Source organism: Globicephala melas, chromosome 7 (genome assembly GCF_963455315.2).
Source record: "Globicephala melas chromosome 7, mGloMel1.2, whole genome shotgun sequence".
NCBI lineage: Eukaryota > Metazoa > Chordata > Mammalia > Artiodactyla > Delphinidae > Globicephala > Globicephala melas.
Window position 1 is genome coordinate 80580447 of NC_083320.1, and position 17927 is coordinate 80598373.

The 17927-nt window shown below is 42.3% G+C and overlaps 1 long non-coding RNA gene across 1 annotated transcript in view; it reads left to right on the top strand.

Moving 5' to 3' along the window:
- LOC115851071 (uncharacterized) overlaps positions 1-17927 on the top strand; it is a 137766-nt gene that overhangs the window by 73400 nt on the left and 46439 nt on the right. The gene's annotated exons all lie outside the window — the stretch shown is intronic.

The following is a 17927-nucleotide window of genomic DNA, read 5'->3' on the forward strand; positions in this document are numbered from 1 at the left end:
ACACCAGCAACACCAGCAAACATGCAGTGAGTTACAGCTTGAATGCATTCCAGATGGATTTCACCTTCATGAAATTTAATTAAATGCTATGTGTATAAATAATCTCATACGTTCTAATTCCCTATCCCAGTCAGAGTAGCCCTGGACTTGCAGCCTCTTTCTCTGCTGCATGACTACGTGTTGATTTGAAAACTCAGAGCAAGTAATGAGAGGGTCAAGCCCATAGGAAAAGCAGGCGTTCTGGGCTGTCACCTCTATCACCTTCATTGTGTCACTGTGGATTTTATCCTTTTATAAACATAGCTCTAACTGCCCGGAACATTGGAACACAGAATGTACTTCTCTTCAAAATTTTAAGCCCCTGAAAATGTGATAGCTGGGCAGTCATGGCCTTATTAATTGAAATTCAAATGCTGAAGGAATAGATTTGATGTTGAGGAAGGAAGAGAGATCATGAGAGGAAGATGCCTCTATATTGTCACATTTACCTTTAAAAGGACCCTCAAAGGTGTGTCCTACCTTATTATTTAGGGTCCTGATCAATTATAGTACCTAGCTGGCTCATCACCACTTAGAAGGTGCCCTGTGTGGCTGCCTTGCGGAGGGGAGAGTCAGGTCCTCTCCACTTGTTGGACCACACTCCCTGGACCAGGGGTTGGAAAAAGGCCTGGAGTGGAAATGACTTCCAAAGCAAGGAAGTGCTGAGCAGCTCAGACCGTGCAGCGGGAGTGAATGCAGAAACGTCATGAGGCAGAGAAGTGACATGAGCCCAAGGAGCCAGAGCCAGGAAGGATTCAAATGCCTGAATAAGCAGAAGCTACACGACAGAGAGAGGGTCAGGGAGCCAGTTCTTAGGAGGCATAAAAAGAGAAGACATCAAAAAGAGGTGTAATTGGGAAGTCATGGTAAAGGCAATGCAGAAGAGAGAAGATCCAGGCTCCTTTGCTTTACAAGGGTCTTGAACCCCAGTGGGCCTGTAGTTCCAGTCTTAGAACAGGCCAAATCAGGTTCTGTTCTGCCCAGGAGGCCTGCTTCCTTCCCTGCCTTGTAAGCTGAATTTCTCCCCTCCCCCCACCCCCACCCAGCATATAAAAACTAAGATGCAGATAAGCTGGGCTAATGCTTTTCTGGTGGGCATATTAAAGTCTCCTTATGTGACAAGCATCAAGGGCATTGTGGGAAAACTGTGATGAATTTTCTTTTAACTGTCAAGTGCAATGGAATGTTACCTATCAGCATCTTGAGATGCAGGCAAAAAGAAAAAAAAAGGATAATTAAACCCAGCCTTTCAAATAAGCGTTGTGGCAAAGGTTACAAAACACTGCAGTGTTGCCAAACTTCGTGAAATCAATTTCCATTTTGTTTCAGTGTATGTGTCATGCAGAGATTGCTGAAACCAACAAAATGAAAAGCATTAATAATTGGTATTAATAGCTTGTATAAATTAATTTGCTTATTTGCCTAAAAGAAAATTAGCCGAACAATCCATTAAATGGAAAAGCTGCACTTTATGTAGTACAGAGCAGATCCCTCCTATTTTTTTTTAACATCTTTATTGGAGTAAAAGTGCTTTACAATGGTGTGTTAGTTTCTGCTTTATAACAAAGTGAATCAGATATACCTATACATATATCCCCATATCTCTTTGCTTTTGCGTCTCCCTCCCTCCCACCCTTCCTATCCCACCCCTATAGGTGGTCACAAAGCACTGAGCTGATCTCCCTGTGCTATGTGACTGCTTCCCACTAGCTATCAGTTTTACATTTGGTAGTGTATGTATGTCCAAGTCACTCTCTCACTTTGTCCCAGCTTACCCTTCCCCCTACCTGTGTCCTCAAGTCCATCCTCTACAACTGCGGCTTTATTCCTGTCCTGCCCCAAGGTTCTTCATGACCTTTTTTTTTTTTAATTCCATACATATGTGTTAGCATATGGTGTTTATTTTTCTCTTTCTGACTTACTTCACTCTGTAAGACGACAGACTCTAGGTCCATCCACCTCACTACAAATAACTCAACTTTGTTTCTTTTTATGGCTGAGTAATATTCCATTCTATATATGTGCCACATCTTTATCCATTCATCTGTTGATGGACACTCCAGTTGCTTCCATGTCCTGACTATTGTAAATAGAGCTGCAATGAACATTGTGATACATGACTTTTTGAATTATGGTTTTCTCTGGGTATATGCCCAGTAGTGGGATTGCTGGGTTGTATAGTAGTCTATTTTAGTTTTTTAAGGAACCTCCATACTGTTCTCCATAGTGGCTGTATCAATTTACATTCCCACTAACAGTGCAAGAGGGTTCCCTTTTCTCCATACCCTTTCCAGCATTTATTGTTTGTAGATTTTTTTTTTGCGGTACATGGGCCTGTCACAGTTGTGGCCTCTCCCGTTGCAGAGCACACGCTCCGGACACGCAGGCTCAGTGGCCATGGCTCACGGGCCCAGCCACTCCGTGGCATGTGGGATCTTCCCGGACCAGGGAACGAACCCGTGTCCCCTGCATTGGCAGGCAGACTCTCAACCACTGTGCCACCAGGGAAGCCCTGTAGATTTTTTGATGATGGCCATTCTGACTGGTGTGAGGTAATACCTCATTGTAGTTTGATTTGCATTTCTCTAATGATTAGTGCTGTTGAGCATTCTTTCATGTGTTTGTTGGCAGTCTGTATATGTTCTTTGGAGAAATGTCTTCTGCCCATTTTGGATTGGGTTGTTTGTTTTTTTGATATTGAGCTGCATGAGCTGCTTGTAAATTTTGGAGATTAATCCTTTGTCAGTTGCTTCACTTGCAAATATTTTCCTCCAATTCTGAGGGTTGTCTTTTCGTCTTGTTTATGGTTTCCTTTGCTGTGCAAAAGATTTTAAGTTTCATTAGGTACCATTTGTTTATTTTTGTTTTTATTTCCAATTCTCTAGGAGGTGGGTCAAAAAGGATCTTGCTGTGATTTATGTCACAGTGTGTTCTGCCTATGTTTTCCTCTAAGAGTTTGATAGTGTCTGGCCTTACATTTGGGTCATTTTGAGTTTATTTTTGTGTATGGTGTTAGGGAGGGTTCTAATTTCATTCTTTTACATGTAGCTGTCCAATTTTCCCAGCACCACTTACTGAAGAGGCTGTCTTTTCTCCATTGTATATTCTTGCCTCCTATATCAAAAATAAGGTGACCATATGTACATGGGTTTATCTCTGGTTATCTATCCTGTTCCATTGATCTATATTTCTGTTTTTGGGCCAGTACTATACTGTCTTGATTACTGTAGCTTTGTAGTATAGTCTGAAGTCAGGGAGTCTGATTCCTCCAGCTCCATTTTTCTTTCTCAAGATTGCTTTGGCTATTTGGGGTCTTTTGTGTTTCCATACACATTGTGAAATTTTTTTTCTAGTTCTGTGAAAAGTGCCGTTGGTAGTTTGATAGGGATTGCACTGAATCTGTAGATTCCTTTGGGTAGTATAGTCATTTTCACAGTGTTGATTCTTCCAATCCAAGAACATGGTATTTCTCTCCATCTGTATCATCCTTAATTTCTTTCATCAGTGTCTTATAGTTTTCTGCATATAGGTCTTTTGTCTCCTTAGGTAGGTTTATTCCTAGGTATTTTATTCTTTTTGTTGCAGTGGTAAATGGAAGTGTTTCCTTAATTTCTCTTTCAGATTATTCATCATTAGTGTAGGAATGCAAGAGATTTCTGTGCATTAATTTTGCATCCTGCTACTTTATCAAATTCATTGATTAGCTCTAGTCGTTTTCTGGTAGCATCTTTACGATACTCTATGTATAATATCATGTCATCTGCAAACAGTGACAGCTTTACTTCTTCTTTTCCTATTTGGATTCCTTTTATTTCTTTTCCTTCTCTGATTGCTGTGGCTAAAACTTCCAAAACTACGTTGAATAATAGTGGTGAGAGTAGATAACCTTGACTTGTTCCTGATCTGAGGAAATGGTTTCTGTTTTTCACCATTGAGAATGATGTGTGCTCTGTTTTTGTCATATATGGCCTTTATTATGTTGAGGTAAGTTCCCTCTATGCCTACTTTCTGGAGGGTTTTTATCATAAACGGGTGTTGAACTTTGTCAAAAGCTTTCTCTGCATCTATTGAGGTGATCATATGGTTTTTCTCCTTCAGTTTGCTAATATGGTGTATCACATTGATTGGTTTGCGTATATTGAACAATCCTTGCATTCCTGGGATACACCCCACTTGATCATGGTGTATGATCCTTTTAATGTGCTGTTGGATTTCATTTGCTAGTATTTTGTTGAGGATTTTTGCGTCTGTGTTCATCAGTGATATTGACCTGTAGTGTTCTTTCTTTTTTACATCTTTATTTGGTTTTCATATCAGGGTGATGGTGGGCTCATAGAATGAGTTTTGGAGTGTTCCTCCCTCTGCTATATTTTGGAATAGTTTCAGAAGGATAGGTTTTAGCTCTTCTCTAATTGTTTGATAGAATTCTCCTGTGAAGCCATCTGGTCCTGGGCATGCATTTGTTGGAAGATTTTAATCACAGTTTCCATTTCAGTGCTTGCGATTGGTCTGTTTATATTTTCTATTTCTTCTTGGTTCAGTCTCGGAAGGTTGTGCTTTTCTAAGAATTTGTCCATTTATTCCAGGTTGTCCATTTTATTGGCATAGAGTTGCTTGTAGTAATCTCTCATGATCCTTTGTAGTAATATCTCATGATCCTCTGCAGTGTCAGTTTTACTTCTCCTTTTGCATTTCTAATTCTGTTGATTTGAGTGTTCTCCCTTTTTCCTTGAGGATTCGGGCTAATGGTTTATCAATTTTGTTTATATTCTCAAAGAACCAGCTTTTAGTTTTATTGATCTTTGCTTTTTTTTTTTTTTTTTTGCGTTACGCGGGCCTCTCACTACTGTGGCCTCTCCCATTGCGGAGCACAGGCTCCGGACGCGCAGGCTCAGTGGCCATGGCTCACGGGTCCAGCCGCTCCGCGGCACGTGGGATCTTCCCAGACCGGGGCACGAACCCGTGTCCCCTGCATCGGCAGGCGGACTCCCAACCACTACGCCACTAGGGAAGCCCATGCTATTTTTTCCTTCATTTCTTTTTCATTTATTTCTGATCTGATCTTTATGATTTCTTTCCTTCTGCTAACTTTGGGGGTTTTTTTGTTCTTCTTTCTCTAATAGCTTTAGGTGTATGGCTAGGTTGTTTCTTGAGATGTTTCTTGTTTCTTTTTTTTCTTTCTTTTTAAAATTTTATTTATTTATTTATTTATTTATTTTGCGGTACGTGGGCCTCTCACTGTTGTGGCCTCTCCCATTCCGGAGCACAGGCTCTGGATGCGCAGGCTCAGCAGCCATGGCTCATGGGCCCAGCCACTCCACAGCATGTGGGATCTTCCTGGACTGGGGCACGAACCAGTGACCCCTGCATTGACAGGTGGACTCTCAACCACTGCACCACCAGGGAAGCCCTGTTTCTTGTTTCTTGAGGTAGGATTGTATTGCTGTAAACTTCCATCTTAGTACTGCTTTTGCTGAATTCCATAGGTTGTTCTGTTTTCATTGTCACTTGTTTGTAGGTAAGTTTTGATTTCCTCTTTGATTTCTTCAGTGATCTCTTGGTTATTTAGTAGTGTATTCTTTAGCCTCCATGTGTTTGTATTTTTTACAGATATTTTCTGTAATTGATATCTAGTCTGATAGCGTTGTGGTCAGAAAAGATACTTGATACAATTTCAGTTATCTTAAATTTACCAAGTCTTGTTTTTTAACTCAAGATGTGATCTGTCCTGGAGAACGTTTCATGAGCGCTAGAGAAGAAAGTGTATTCTGTTGTTTTTGGATGGAATGTCCTACAAATAGCAATTAAGTCCATCTTGTTTAATATGTCATTGAAAGCTTGTGTTTCCTTATTTATTTTCATTTTGGATGATCTGTCCATTGGTGAAAGAGGGGTCTTAATATCTCCTACTATAATTGTGTTACTGTCGATTTCCCCTTTTATGGCTGTTAGCATTTGCCTTATGTATTGAGGTGCTCCTATGTTGGCTGCATAAATATTTACAGTTGTTATGTCTTCTTTTTGGATGGATCCCTTGATCATTGAGCGTCCTTCTTTGTCTCTTGTAATAGTCTTTATTTTAAAGTCTATTTTGTTTAATATGAGAATTGCTACTCTAGCTTTCTTTTGGTTTCCATTTGCACGGAATATCCTTTTCCATCCCCTCACTTTCAGTCTGTACGTGTCCGTAGGTCTGAAGTGGGTCTCTTGTAGACAGCATATATACGGGTCTTGTTTTTGTATCCACTCAGCCAGTCTGTGTCTTTTGGTTGGAGCATTTAATCCATTTACATTTGAGGTAGTTATCGATATGTACGTTCCTATTACCATTTTCTTAATTGTTTTGGGTTTGTTATTGTAGGTCTTTTCCTTCTCTTGTGTTTCCTGCCTAGAGAAATTCCTTTAGCATTTGTTTTAAAGCTCGTTTGGTGGTGCTGAATTCTCTTAACTTTTGCTTGTCTGTAAAGCTTTTAATTTCTTTGTTGAATCTGAATGAGATCTATGCTGCGTAGAGTAATCTTCGTTTTAGGTTTTTCCCTTTCATCACTTTAAATATGTCCTGCCACTCCCTTCTGGCTTGCAGAGTTTCTGCTGAAAGGTCAGCTGTTAACCTTATGGGGATTCCCTTGTATGTTATTTGTTGTTTTTCCCTTGCTGCTTTTAATACTTTTTTGTATTTAATTTTTGATAGTTTGATTAATATATGTATTAATAATATTATTATATTGTATTATTATAATATAATATAATAATATATGATAGTTTGATTAATAATATATGTATTAAATATGTATTTAATATTGTAGGGGACTCTCTGTGCTTCCTTGATTGACTATTTCCTTTTCCAGTTTAGGGAAGTTTTCAACTATAATCTCTTCAAATATTTTCTCATTCCCTTTCTTTTTCTCTTCTTCTTTTGGGACCCCTATAATTCGAATGTTGGTGCATATAATGTTGTCCCAGAGGTCTCTGAGAGTGTCCTCAGTTATTTTCATTCTCTTCTCTTTATTCTGCTCTGCAGTAGTTATTTCCACTATTTTATCTTCCAGGTCACTTATCCATTCTTCTGCATCATTTATTCTGCTATTGATTCCTTCTAGAGAATTTTTAATTTCATTTATTGTGTTGTTCATCATTGTTTGTTTGCTCTTTAGGTCTTCTACGTCCTTGTTAAACGTTTCTTGTATTTTCTCCATTCTATTTCGAAGATTTTGGATCATCTTTACTATCATTACTCTGAATTCTTTTTCAGGTAGACTGCCTATTTCCTCTTCATTAGTTTGGTCTGGTGGGTTTTTACCTTGCTCCTTCATCTTCTGTGTGTTTTTCTGTCCTCTCATTTTTCTTAACTTACTGTGTTTGGGGTCTCCGTTTTGCAGGCTTAAGGTTCGTAGTTCCCGTTGTTTTTGGTGTCTGCTCCCAGTGGCTAAGTTTGGTTCAGTGGGTTGTGTAGGCTTCCTTGTGGAGGGGACTGGTGCCTGTGTTCTGGTGGATGAGCCTGGATCTTGTCTTTCTGGTGAGCAGGACTGCGTCTGGTAATGTTTTGGGGTGTGTGACCTTATTATGATTTTAGGCAGACTCTCTGCTAATGGGTGGGGTTGTGTTCATGTCTTTCTGGTTGTTTGGCAAGGGTGTCTAGCACTGTAGCTTGCTGGTCGTTGAGTGGAGCTGGGTCTTAGCACTGAGCTGGAGATCTCTGAGAGAGTTTTCGCTGTTCGATATTACATGGAGCTGGGAGGTTTCTGGTGGAAGAGTGTGCTGAACTCGGCTCTCCCACCTCAGAGGCACATGCCTGATACCCGGCTGGAGCACCAAGACCCTGTCAGCCACACAGCTCAGAAGAAAATGGAGAAAAAAAGAAAGAAAGAAAAATAAAGTTATTAAAATAAAAAAATTATTAGAAGTAAAAAAATTAGAAAGTAATAAAAATAATAAAGAAAGAAGAGAGCAACCAAACCAAAATACATATCCACCAATGATAACAAGCACTAAAAACTATACTAAAAACAAAACAAACAAAAAAATACGGACAGACAGAACCCAAGGTCAAATGGTAGAAGCAAAGCTATACAGACTAACTCACACAAGGAAGCATACATGTACACACTCAGTAAAATTGAAAAAGAAAAAAAAATATATATATATATATTTAAAAAAAAGGAAGTGAGCAACCCAGTCAACAAACAAATCTCCAGTGATAATAAACTCTAAATACTAAACTAAGATAAACATAAAACCAGAAACAAATTACTTGCAGAAAGCACACCCTAAGTCTACAGTTGCTCCGAAAGTCCACCACTTCAATTCTGGGATTCATTGTCTGTTCAGGTATTCCACAGATGCAGGGTACATCAAGTTGATTGTGGAGATTTATCCGCTGCTCCTGAGGCTGCTGGGAGGAATTTCCTTTTCTTTGTTCGCACAGCTCCTGGGGCTCAGCTTTGGATTTGGCCCTGCCTCTGTGTGTAGGTCACCTGAGGGTGTCTGTTCCCTGCCCAGACAGGACAGGGTTAAAGGAGCAGCTGATTAGGGGGCTCTGGCTCACTCAGGTGGAGGGGAGGGAGGGGTACGGAATCCAGGGCAAGCCTGTGGTGGCAGAGGCCGGCGTGACATTGCAACTGCCTGAAGCGTGCTGTGTGTTCTCCCGGGGAAGTTGTCCCTGGATCATGGGACCCTGGCAGTGGTGGGCTGCACAGGCTCCTGTGAGGGGAGGTGTGGTTAGTGACCTGTGCTTGCACACAGGCTTCTTGGTGGCTGCAGCAGCAGCCTTAGTTTTTCATGCCCGTCTCTGGTTTCTGCACTGATAGCCACGGCTCGTGCTCATCTCTGGAGCTCGTTTAGGCAGTGCTCTGAATCCCCTCACCTCACACACCCTGAAACTGTGGTCTCTTGCCTCTTAGGCAGTTCCAGACTTTTTCCCAGACTCCCTCCCAGCTAGCTGTGGCAAACTAGCCCCCTTCAGGCTGTGTTCACACAGCCAACCCCAGTTCTCTTCTTGGGGTCTCACCTCCAAAGCTGGAGCCTCAGTTTCCATCCCCACCCACCCCACTGGGCGAGCAGACAAGCCTCTCATGCTGGTGAGTGCTCGTTGGCACCAATTCTCTGTGTGGGAATCTCTGTGCTTTGCCTTCTGCACCCCTGTTGCTGCGCCCCTCTATGGCTCTAAAGCTTCCCCCCTGCCAATCCCCTGTCTCCTCCAGTGAAGGGGCTTCCTAGTGTGTGGAAACCTTTCCTCCTTCACAGCTCCCTCCCTAAGGTGCAGGTCCTGTCCCTATTCTTTTGTCTCTGTTTTTTCTTTTGCCCTAGCCAGGTACGTGGGGAGTTTCTTGCCTTTTGGGAACTCTGAGGTCTTCTGCCAGCGTTCAGTAGGTGTTCTTTAGGAGTTGTTCCACATGTAGATGTATTTCTGATGTATTTGTGGGGAGGAAGGTGATCTCTGCATCTTACTCTCCTGCCATCTTGAAGTTCTCTCTCTAGGTATTTTTTGATTTTCTCTTTGATTTCTTTGGTGATTGGTTGTTTAGTAACATAGTAACATATTGTTTAGCCTCCACGAGTTTGTGTTTTTTACAGTTTTTTTCTTGTACTTGATTTCTAATCTCCTAGCATTGTGGTCGGAAATGATGCTTGATATGATTTCAGTGTTCTTAAATTTCCCGAGGTTTGCTTTGTGGCCCAGCATATGATCTACCCTGGAGAATGTTCCACGTGCACTTGAAAGAATGTGTATTTTGCTGCTTCCAGATGGAATGCTCTATAAATATCAATTAAGTCCATCTGGTCTAATGTGTCACTTAAGGCCTGTGTTTCCTTATTGATCTTCTGTCTGGATGATCTATCCATTGATGTAAGTGGGGTGCTAAAATCCCCTACTATTTTAGTGTTACTGTCAATATCTCCTTTTATGGTTACTAGCATTTGCCTTACGTATTGAAGTGGTCCTATGTAGGGTGCATATATATTTATAATTGTTACATCTTCTTCTTGGGTTGATCCATTATGAGGTAGTGTCCATCTTTGTCTCTTGTAACAGTCTTTATTTTGAAGTCTATTTCGTCTGATATGAGCATTGCTACTCCAGCTTTCTTTTGATTTCCATTTGCATGGAGTACCTTTTTCCATCCCTTCACTTTTAGTCTGTATGTGTTCCTAGATCTGAAGTGGGTCTCTTGTAGATAGCATATATACAAGTCTTGTTTTTGTATCCATTCAGCCAGTTTGTGTCTTTTGGTTGGAGCATTTACATTTAAGATAATTATTGATATGTATGTTCTTACTGCCATTTTGTTAATTGTTAGGATTTGTTTTTGTAGGTCATTTTTCTTCCCTTTCTCTTTTGTTCTCTTGTGATTTGATGACTATCTTTAGAGTTGTGTTTGGATTGCTTTTTCTTTTTTGCATGTGTATTTATTGTAGAATTTTGGTTTGTGGTTACCATGAGGTTTTGATATAGAAGTCTATACCTATATACACGATTGTTTTAAGTTGCTGGTCTCTCAATTTCAGATGCATTTCTAATATCCTGCATTTGTACTCTCCTCAACAATTTCTAGTTTTGATATATTTGTTTGTGGATGATTTCCTACCTTTATGTTTGCCTTTACTGGTGAGCTTTCTCATTTGTAGTTTTCTTGTTTCTAGTTGCATCCTTTTCTTTTCTGCCTAGAGAAATTCCTTTAGCATTTGTTTCAAAGCTGGTTTGGTGGTGCTGAATTCTCTTAGCTTTCGCTTGTCTGTAAAGCTTTTGATTTCTCCATCAAATGTGAACGAGAGCCTTGCTGGGTAAAGTATTCTTGGTTGTAGGTTTTTCCCTTTCATCACTTTAAATATATCATGCCACTCCCATCTGGCTTGCAGAGTTTCTGCTGAGAAATCAACTGATAACTGTATGGGGATTCTGTTGTATGTTATTTGTTGCTTTTCCCTTGTGCTTTTTAATATTTTTTGTCTTAATTTTTGTCAGTTTGATTAATATGTGTCTTGGTGTCTTTCTCCTTGGGTTTATCCTGCATGGGACTCTCTGTGCTTCCTGGACTTGAGTGTTTCCTTTCCCATGTTAGGGAAGTTTTCAGCTATTATCTCTTCAAATGTTTTCTCAGGCCCTTTCTCTCTCTCCTCCTTCTCCACGCAAATGTTGGTGCATTTAATGTTCTCCCAGGGATGTCTTAGACTGTCCTCATTTCTTTTCATTCATTTTTCTTTATTCTGTTCTGCAGCAGTGATTTCCACCAGTCTGTCTTCCAGCTCACTTATTCATTCTTCTGCCTCACTTATTCTGCTGTTGATTCCTTCTAGTGTGTTTTTCATTTCAGTTATTGTATTGTTCATCTCTGTTTGTTCTTTAATTCTTTTGGGTCTTTGTTTAACGTTTCTTGAATCTCCTTGATCTATGTTTCCATTCTTTTTACAAGATCTTGGATCATCTTTACTATCATTACTCTAAATTCTTTTTCAGGCAGATTGCCTATCTCCACTTCACTTAGTTGTTCTTCTGGGATTTTATCTTGTTCCTTTATCTGGAATATATTTCTTTGCTGTCCCATTTTATCTAGCTTTCTGTGTTTGTGATCTCTGTTTCTCAGGCTGCAGGTTTGTAGTCTGGTGTCTGCCCCTTCGTGGGTGAAGTTGGTCCAGGGGCTTGTGAAGGCTTCATGGTGGGAGAGACTGGCGCCTGCCTCCTGATGGGTGGAGCTGGGTCCTGTCCCTCTGGTGGACAGGGCCGTGTCAAGGGGTGTGTTTAGAAGTAGCTGTGTGCTCAGGATGACTTTAGGCAGCCTGTCTGCTCATGGGTCGGGCTGTATCCCACCCTGTTGGTTGTTTGGCCTGAGGCATTCCAGCACTGGAGCCTGCAGGCTGTTAGGTGGGGCCGGGTCTTGGTGCCACATTGGTGAACTCCAGGAGAGCTCACACTGATGAACATTCATTGGGGCCTCTGCCACCAGTGTCCTCGCCCACACAGTGAACTACAGCCAACCCTTTCTCCCCCAGAGACCCTCCAAGACCCACATGTCTGTCTGTTCCAGGCTCCTATGGAGTCACTGCTTTGCCCTGGTCCCAGTGCACATGAAATCTCATGTGCCCCCTCCAAGAGTGGAGTCTGTTTACCCCATCCTGTGGAGCTCCTGCACTCAAACCCTGCTGCCCTTCAAAGCCAAATGTTCTGGGGGCTCCTCCTCCCAATACCACACCCTCAGGCTGGGGAGCCTGATTTGGGGCTCAGAACTCCTACTCCTGTGAGAGAACCTCTGTGGTATAATTATTTTCCAGCCTGTGGGTCACCTTCCTGGCAGGTATGGGATTTGATTATATTGTGAAAGCACCTCTCCTACCATCTCTTTGTGGCTTCTTCTTTGTCTTTGGATGTAGAATATCTTTTTTCGTAGGTTACCGTCTTTTTTGTCGATGGTTGTTCAGGAGTTGTGACTTTGGTGTTTTCATGAGAGGAGGTGAGCTCAAGTCCTTCTACTCCACCATCTTGTCTCCTCCCTTCACCTGAGCAAGTGGCCAGAGGTGCAAGTTAAGGCATCATAGTGGATGGACACCACTGTTGACACATGGGTAGAGCTTTGTGGCCAGTGGAAAGTGGTTTATGGTAAAAGATGCTTAGGCAAGGCTGTGGGAAGGGGTGTGAACTCCCTTGCCCTCTCTGAGCCTCCATGCGTTCACCAACCTGGAAGATCCTATCTTCATTTTCTTTTGTTAGATGAGATAAAGACTTTCCTTGAGAGTATGTCCACATCTCTGACAAAAAGGCGTCTTCAGTCTATTAGTAAATTCTGGTCTAAATTCATTAGTTAAAATAAGGATAAGTACTTAGTATTCAGGACCCATCTCTGACTAAAGATTAATTTCATAATCTAAAAATATTTAAAATAACAAGTGACTACTTCAGATAATTCTTCAAAGGGCATATGGAAAGAGAGGAATACATAATCCTCAGAAAACAGTGCCTTCCAGATTGATTTACAGTTGAGTCCTAAGGAGTAGTGGGCCCTTCGGAGCTAGACAGAAATGCCATGAGTGGGATCAAAATTAGTTCAGGACACTGATAGGTCAACAACATGAGAAAAGAATTTTTTTTTAAGCATTTTGCCCATTTTTAAGGCAGTGTCTTAGTTTTCTGCCTTTGCTCACCTACAGATAATGGACACAAGTCTATATAGAATGGAGCCCGAGCTCTTGGAGCAGTGAGTATTTCTGAAGGAGTCAAGGTTTGTGCACTTAGCATGTGTTCACCAACCACCTAGGATATACCACTTATTTTAGGGGTCAGCTCCATCCCCATCCCCCGAGTGCTGCAGTTTTCCCCCCGATATTTCTCTACATTTGCAAAGTGGTGTTGGCTTAACAGAGTGTGTTCTGTGGAACTCAGATACTCGAGACAGAAAAGCTTCTCTTGCAGAATAGCTTGGGAAGTGCTGAATACTCTCTCCACTCCGTGCAGATGTACAACCTACATTAATCAAAAGAGAACTTGATGGAAATTGCAGTAGGCAGCAGAGTTTCTCTGTCTGGGTCTGCTACCAACTAGCTGTGGGGTTAGGGCAAGTCCGTACAGCTTCAGACGGCTTGGCTGGCTTCTCTCTAACACATGAGCACTTTCTCAGCCACCTTAACAACTGCCTCCTGACGTGTCCTCAGACTGTGGGAATCTGGAGCAGACGTTTCTGGCTGCCCTCCCAGATCCATTTCTTCCTTCCTCCTCTTTAATTCCTGTTTTGCTCAGCTATCTGCCCTCTGCCATGTACCACACATGCCTCAGGGGACAGAGATCTCCCTTCAGCTGTACTAAGCCATGCGTAACCACATCTTCCTTGGCTTCCTTTGTGATTTGCCGGGAGCCTGGGTGAAGACTTTCACTTCCTGGCATGTGGCCAGTAGTATCCCTCTGTCTCTTCCCCGGATGTTGGCTGGGACATATGGGATAGCTGTGCCACCTCCTTACCAGAGGACATGGGGGAGCTGGAGCCAAAAGAACACTCTCCCTCTGGACTTCTAGTTGTGTGAGCCACATATTTATTTATGCCAATTTGATTGGGCCTCTCTGTTATTTGTAGTTGAAGTCATCCGGATGGATACATCACTCTCTAAAAGGTACTCTCCTAGACAGAGTCTGTCTCCAGGACCTGCTTGCCCCCTGTTGCTTATCCTCCTTTAGAGAATATTTGAGTTGGATCTGGTCTTTCGTCTCTGCTTAGCCTCTGTGGACAGGCTCCATTGCCCTTGGCTTCGTGTTGCTCCTGCTGCGGACACAGCCATGACTTGCAGGGAGTCTAGTCAGTGGTCAGAACCCTGGACATCCTGCTTGGCTAGAAGAGGTACAGGTTTCCTGCAGGTCCCACTTGTCCAGGCCTCCCAGGACCATCCCCAACAGGGCAGCTCTGCCAAGCCACGGTGTCCTCCAGTTGCTCCTAGCCCCTTCACTGGGACCAATTCTCATAGACCAAAAAAGTCCAGATATGGCGGTTTAGGAGTTGCATGGTGGATGCTCTCAGTAAAGCCTCTACAGCCTTATACTGAGGCCCTGCATTATTGTTTGTAAGGATGATGCCCTAAGACTACCAGTATCAGAATCACCAGATTCATGACCAGATAGATGCTTGTTCAACATGCAGGTTCCCGGACTCCTTGAATAGTATTCTTGGGATTGAGCTGTGAAAACCCTATTTTTCACAGCCTACACTCTTGAGTAACTCACATTCTGGATTATACCCTAGATAGCTCAGCTCCTAGCCTCAGCATCTGATAAAAGAGGCCAAGGCAATGAGGGAGGGGGATGGGGGAGGAGACAGAACTATGAAGGCCAAAGGAGAAGTGGGAGGTGTGATAGGAAGATGCTAGACTGTTTCGGGTGCACAGCCGTGGAGCTATGCCTAAAGGCAGACTGAAATTACGACAGCCATTTTCTCTCCAGTTTCTACAACTTTCACCTTTGTACATCCACTATTCACCTTTGTCCTCTGGCATGCTCTGTCCCCTGACATATCCAGCATCACAGTGAAACCCTCCACAAATCAAAGAGTCAGTGACCAAGATCTAGGTGAAAAGTAAAATGTCCAAGATCCAAAGGTCAGAGCAAAGTTCCTAACATGGCAATTGACGTCACAAAAATCGTGCATTAGAGTTAGTAATTTCTTACACGTGAGATATTTCCCAGTTCCTAAGTCCGTGCCGGTTCATACTGCTTATTTCACGCTTTGCACAGCTTTATAAGTTTTCTCCCAGTGAGAAAGGGAAACTGACCCACCTCCTTCCCTTTTCTTATGAGATGTATTTTACACAGTGACTGACACAGCAGAATGCAGACTGTATGGAAAACAATACCTGTAATTTCTGGCTGCTAACTTCACTCAGAGTTGGATTTGGGGAGGGTTTAGACACAGCAAGGAAAAGATGTGTTCTGTACCTTTTTTTTTTTTTTTTTCTTTTTCAGAAAGTGATGGATGGGAACTCAGTTTATTCTAGAATGTAGATCTATTCAAAATGGACCTTTGACAGGTCATTCCCTCACACACTCCTCATATTCATAGCTAATCCCCTTGTCTCTTTTACAAGAACAAACCTACATACCCTCATGCCCTCACTACTCCAGTTTTCAATGGACATTTTGACAAAGTACTTTTCATCATCTTGCTCATTAGGAGCAAATAAAATGAATCTGAGGTCTGGAACACTTGGCCATTCTAAGTCACTATTCAATGGACTAAAAAAATCCATGCAATGGACTCTAATTAGATTTTTGGATTCTAGTTTTAAAACAGTTACATTGGAGACATCACACAGAGTCCATTTATAATGCAGAGGGCTTTCAAGGTCAGGTGTTGAAAGTTTGGGCCTTCCGGTCCGTAAGTCACCTCCATCTCTCATTCTCTAGTTTAGTGGCTCCCCAAATGGCTATGTATCAGAATCACTTGAGGAATTTATAAAAATACAGATTTTCTGACTCAGCCCCAACAAAAAGAAGCTGACTTTCTGGATTTGGGGCCTGGGAGTCTGATTTTCATGTTTTTTTTTTTTTTAAATATAAGTTCCCTGAGTGATTTTCATGCAGCCACCAAGGACCCGTTTACAGAAGACATTTAGGAAGCACTTCTCTGGTCCAGTGGTTCTTGAACTTGCGTGTGCATCAGAAGCACCTGGACACTTTGTTAAAACACAGATTGAACCCTCAGAATTTCTGATTCCATGGGCCTAGAATGGAGGCTGAGCCTTTGCATTTCTAACAAGTTCCCAGGTGATGCTGACACTGCTGGTCCGGAGACCACAATGAGAACCCCAGCTCCAACCCAGGTTACTTGTGAGCATGTTTATTATTCATTAGCACTTCTATTATGTGGCCAAAGACTGGGCTTCAGAAAAAGGAATAAACCTCTCAGGTCAAGGGTAACACACCCGGCTGAGCGTCATGATCATCTGGGAGCTTTTTCTTTCACATTTAATTATTGGGGTGAGGCTTGGGCTCCCATCCCAGATCTACTGAGTCAGTGTCTCCAGGATGCCCTGGGAATTTGTATTGTTTTGAAGTTACCCAGAAGGTTCTGATTACAGGGACTTGAAAACATTGCCGTAGATGAGCCACACTTATGAGTTCATGAATAACTTATATTAAAAAATTGTTGTTTATCTGAAATTCCAATTTAATGGGGCATCCCATGCTCTTAAATATTTGTAAATCTGGCCCCCCTACTCACTCAGCTGCCTTTGCAGGCGTTTGTTTCCTCTGTGTGTTCTCTCTTTTGCTCAGCATAGCCCTATCTTAAATGCTCAGTGGAGCGGTGGTAAGGTAAGGAGGGCAATCCGTGAAAACAAAACGTGTGGGGTGAAGAAGAGAAAATTAAGATGTTTCCTCAAGAAAGAAAAAAAAAAGGAAAGATCATTCATCTAGAAAGCAGAAACAAAATCAGAAAACAATACTGGCTGCTAATGGTTTTTTAACCAATTCGTCAACTACACAGACGAATAAAAATACACCCACCAAAGATGCTATTAAAATGTTCCAACTGAAGCCATATATAATTAATTTCAAACAAGCATAAGCGATAAAAACTCAAATACTTCAAGGTGCTGAGTGAAAGGCAGGATAAATCTACATCAGGCTTCAAAACGGATGCTTCCAGGTGAGTCTGGGGTTTCAGCCAGAGACGGAGAGGTAACGATGTCTGCTTCCTCCCTGTTGTACTGGAAGCTAAAGAGCCTTAGGAAGAGACTCTCCCAGTGTGTCAAGGATGAGAAGAAACAGACGGCTCGGCACCTTCCAACAGCACGTAACTACTGAGAGGCTGAATCAAAGGAGTGGAACAATCAATCAAAACGAAGAAACATGCATGGATGCATCTAAGGAAAGTGAGCTGGCAAAAACCGCTGCAGAGGCTGAGGAACCCCCATGAGCACCACGGTCCCGGTAAAGCAAGCAGCTTTCTCCCAATGCACTTCTGCCATTTCAGAGGTTAGGGGTCGGCACACTTTTCCTGTAGAAGGCAAAAGAGTAAATCTTTTAGATTTCGTAGGCCAGATGCTCTCTGCTGCATCTACTCATCCTCGGTGTTGTAGCAGGAAAGAAGCTTGTAGACAATAGGTAAACGAATAGGCACGGCTGTGTTCCAACAAAACTGTGTTCACAGAAATAGGTAGTTGCTAGAGAGTGAGCCTCTGTCTCCCCCAAATTCGTGTGTTGGAGCCTAAATCCCAGATGTGGTGGTATTTGGATGTGGGGCCTCTGGGAGCTGGCTAGGTCATGCAAGTGGAGCCTCATGAACGCCATTAGCACCCTTATGCTCACTCTCTGCACTCTGCCCTGAGAGGATATGAGAAAACCACAGTCTGCAAACCTGGAAGAGAGCTCTCCCCAGACAGTAGATCTGCTGGCACCTTGATCTTGCATTTCGCAG